The sequence below is a fragment of the Bos grunniens genome, chromosome 14 (genome assembly GCF_055505025.1).
Source record: "Bos grunniens cultivar Pamir isolate PY7600 chromosome 14, Bosgru_T2T1.0, whole genome shotgun sequence".
Classification (NCBI taxonomy): Eukaryota; Metazoa; Chordata; class Mammalia; order Artiodactyla; family Bovidae; genus Bos; species Bos grunniens.
Window position 1 is genome coordinate 58,570,617 of NC_141178.1, and position 4,123 is coordinate 58,574,739.

Consider the following 4,123-nt stretch of genomic DNA (forward strand, 5'->3'; position numbering starts at 1 on the left):
TATATGTAAAAGAAGGTACCAGGACTTCCCTGGTGGCCCAGTGGCGAAGACTCCAAGCTCTCAATGCAGGTGACCTGGGTTTGATCTGTATTTTTGCCTGGAGAATTCCATGGACAGAGGAGCCTGGCAGACTATAGTTCATGGGTTCACAAAGAGTCCGACAAAATCGAGTGACTAACACTTTTACTCTCAATTTTTTTTCCACTTTACAGAAAACTAGGTCCCACATCCCACAGCTAAGACCTCAGTTCAGTTCAGTTCAGTCGCTCAGTCATGTCCAACTCTTTGCGACCCCATGAATCACAGCACGCCAGGCCTCCCTGTCCATCACCAACTCCCGGAGTTCACTCAGACTCATGTCCATCAAGTTGGTGATGCCATCCAGCCATCTCATCCTCTGTCATCCCCTTCTCTTCCTGCCCCCAATCCCTCCCAGCATCAGAGTCTTTTCCAATGAGTCAACTCTTCGCATGAGGTGGCCAAAGTACTGGAGTTTCAGCTTTAGCATCATTCCTTCCAAAGAAATCCCAGGGCTGATCTCCTTCAGAATGGACTGGTTGCATCTCCTTGCAGTCCAAGGGACTCTCAAGAGTCTTCTGCAACACTACAGTTCAAAAGCATCAATTCTTCGGCGCTCAGCCTTCTTCACAGTCCAACTCTCACATCCATACATGACCACAGGAAAAACCATAGCCTTGAATAGATGGACCTTTGTTGGCAAAGTAATGTCTCTGCTTTTGAATATGCTATTTAGGTTGGTCATAACTTTCCTTCCAAGGAGTAAGCGTCTTTTAATTTCATGGCTGCAGTCACCATCTGCAGTGATTTTGGAGCCCCCCAAAATAAAGTCTGACACTGTTTCCACTATTTCCACTGTTTCCCCATCTATTTGCCATGAAGTGATGGGACCAGATGCCATGATCTTCGTTTTCTGAATGTTGAACTTTAAGCCAACTTTTTCACTCTCCTCTTTCACTTTCATCAAGAGGCTCTTTAGTTCCTCTTCAGTTTCTGCCATAAGGGTGGTGTCATCTGCATATCTGAGGTGATTGATATTTCTCCCAGCAATCTTGATTCCAGCTTGTGTTTCTTCCAGTCCAGCGTTTCTCATGATGTACTCTGCATATAAGTTAAATAAGCGGGGTGACAATATACAGCCTTGATGTACTCCTTTTCCTATTTGCAACCAGTCTGTTGTTCCATATACAGTTCTAACTGTTGCTTCCTGACCTGCATACAGATTTCTCAAGAGGCAGGTCAGGTGGTCTGGTATTCCCATCTCTTAGCACAGCCAAATAAATAAAAAATAAAATAAAAGGAGTTACCTGGTGGATAAAGAAACTTTCCTAAGTTGTGAGTTGCTTTTTCAAGGCAAAGTGAAATAAAGATAAAGAAAAAAAAATTCCCCAATGCATATGAATACTATCAGGTTGAGAATGTGACTCTCTATTTTATAGTAGTTTCCCACAGAGAAAACTCATCATGTAATTCAAATTCTTCCACTTTCACCCTAGGAAAATATTTATGTTATACCCACTCAATTTTCATGAAAAATGTGTAACTCATTGTTGCAAAGCATGAAGGAAAGTGAAGACGGACACTTTTATTTTGAAAGAGGGCACCAAGACAGCCTAGTGCCAAATTATTTCACATCTTATTTCACAAGAAGTCCTGTCTTCAGACTTCTTGAAGTGCCAGTGTGTTAATGAAATATACACTGTCTGCAGAATGAATGGTGTCCTTACCTTGAAATATCATGAAACTCAACCTTTACCTGGCATTGCTGAAGAATTTACCATCCGAAAGAGAGAATCTCACAAGTATCACCCAATTTTGATTCCATTTTCCTTTCTCTTTTCATCTCAATTCCTTCCTCTATGAAATTGAGTTGACTTATAATTTTCCTGCCAAGGCCTATATCTTTCAACTTCCAATGTCTCGGGCCCATAATTCCATTTGATCAAGTGATTCCCAGCTTCTAAATGTTCCGAATCACCTGTTATAAATTGACAGTTCAGAATTTGAGATGGATTTGCAGAGAGAAATAGTGTAATCAAGTGGTGCTTATTTTTCTCAACATACATTGATGACTCTTAATGTGTGAGAGTGTACAGTACTATTTAAGGTGCCCAAGAAGCTAAGTTGACAGCTGTTCCTGGAGTTTCTCCAGTTCTAGTTGAAGAATGACGCCCTGTCCAGTAGCCTCTGTGACAGCAGAAGCTGGACCCCTGGATCCCTCCACCTCTAAGACATTGATTGTGGCTCTCAAGGAAGAAGTTGGGCTATTTGGCAGGTGCACACAAACCTCCAGGGAATCCCACTGGTGAAGGTGAGCTGGGAGGAGTATAAGGACAGGACTGGGATCCTGGCTAGAGTAACCCAGTTTGCCATCCCCCTTTCCTGCCATCCCAGCTTGCTTTTGTCCTGCAAGAGTCTCTGGAAGGACAGGGTGAGTCCTCTGGCCAGAACAGGTTCTGCTCGTGCCTTCTGACCATGAACCTTCATCAGTAACGGGCTTCTCCAGGGGCTCAGCAAGTAAATAATCTGCCTGCATTGCAGGAGACTAGGGTTCGATCCCGGGGTCAGGAAGATCCCCTGGAGAAGGAAATGGCAACCCACTCCAGTATTCTTGCCTGGGAAATCCCATGGACGGAGGACCCTGGTGGGTTTTAGTCCACGGGGTCACAAAGAATTGAACATGACTGAGCGACTAACACACACTTTCACGCAGGCAGAAAGCTATTCATAAATAGAATACATTCAAATGCTTTCAAGTTAAAAGTGCCATCAGCCTTTTAGGCTTGCCCTCCAGTCTCATGCCTGAGCATATCTTAGCTGTTTGGAAATTATTGACAGCTACCTTTCAGAACAAGTGTTTTGACTTCAAGAGGCATACAAAGAACAAAGAACTTGACATCAAAATGCCACATTGCAAAATGAAGTCAAGTGTGGGGAAGAGAAATCTAATTTTGATTTAGATTATTGAATATACAAAAAAGTACAGCCCTAATTATCTACTCCTCTCCTAAGGAGCAAACTTTTTTTTCTCTTTTGGGAGGATGGTTTAAAAACATGAAACACTTCATGAATTTGGGAGTCATACTGCTGCAAAGGCCATGCTAATCTCTGTATCATTCCAATTTTAGTATATATGTTGCAATTTTTTTTCATTTTTTTTTTTTTTTTTTTTTTGGCAACATCCTGCAGTATACAGGATCTTAGTTCCCTGACCATGGATCAAACCAGCAACCCCTGCACTGGAAATTTGGAGTCTTCCCTTCTCCAAGGGATCTTCCCAACTCAGGGATCGAACCTAAGTCTCCTGCACTGCAAGTGGATTCCTTACTGTCTGATCACCAAATGAGGCAGCTCTCTCCTCTCTCCCATGTATTTGTTTATTTTATCATTTCTCTCTTTAAAAAAAAATGTATTTATTTACTGTTTAGCGGTGAGGGGGCTTATTTGCGATTTGAGGGATCTTCATCATGACATGTGGACTCTAAGCTGAGGCATGCATGTGGGATTTAGTTCCCTGACCAGGCATCAAACCCAGGCCCTCTTTAACTGGGAGCATGGAGTCTTACTGACTGGAACACCAGAGAAATCCCTTCAGTTTGGATCGTGTACATTTGTTTCAGATGTTGGGCCCTATGTGAACTTAGTTTAAGGGGCCTAAGATTCAACCCCAAACTCTGAATGGAGCACAGAGTGCCCTGAAGTGTGTGTGGGAGCCCCAGGGGGCCTGATGATGCATTAGTGGGAGGGGGCTTAGTCACAGCCTCTCTCCAGCCTCGTGCCACCAGCCCACACAGCCAGTGTGTTTGCTACATGTGGGGCTGCCAGGGCTCTGTGCCTCAGGGAATGCTCCCGGCTCTTCTGTTTCCTAAGCACTCCTTTCCTGCCCTGTGTCCTAAGTCACTTCTGTTGCTGCTGCTGCTAAGTCGCTTCAGTTGTGTCCGACTCTGTGCGACCCCACAGACGGCAGCCTACCAGGGTCCACCGTCCCTGGGATTCTCCAGGCAAGAACACTGGAGTGGGTTGCCATTTCCTTCTCCAATACATGAAAGTGAAAAGTGAAAGGGAAGTCGCTCAGTCCTGTTCGACTCTAGCGACCCCATGGACT

At 44.2% G+C, this 4,123-nt stretch overlaps 1 non-coding gene across 1 annotated transcript; it reads right to left on the reverse strand.

Annotated features, from left to right (window-relative positions):
- Positions 1-3,066: 3,066 nt before the first annotated feature.
- On the reverse strand, positions 3,067-3,171 carry LOC147359478 (U6 spliceosomal RNA). Its single transcript, XR_015141397.1, has one exon. It is a non-coding gene; the product is annotated as a U6 spliceosomal RNA (small nuclear RNA).
- Positions 3,172-4,123: the final 952 nt, after the last annotated feature.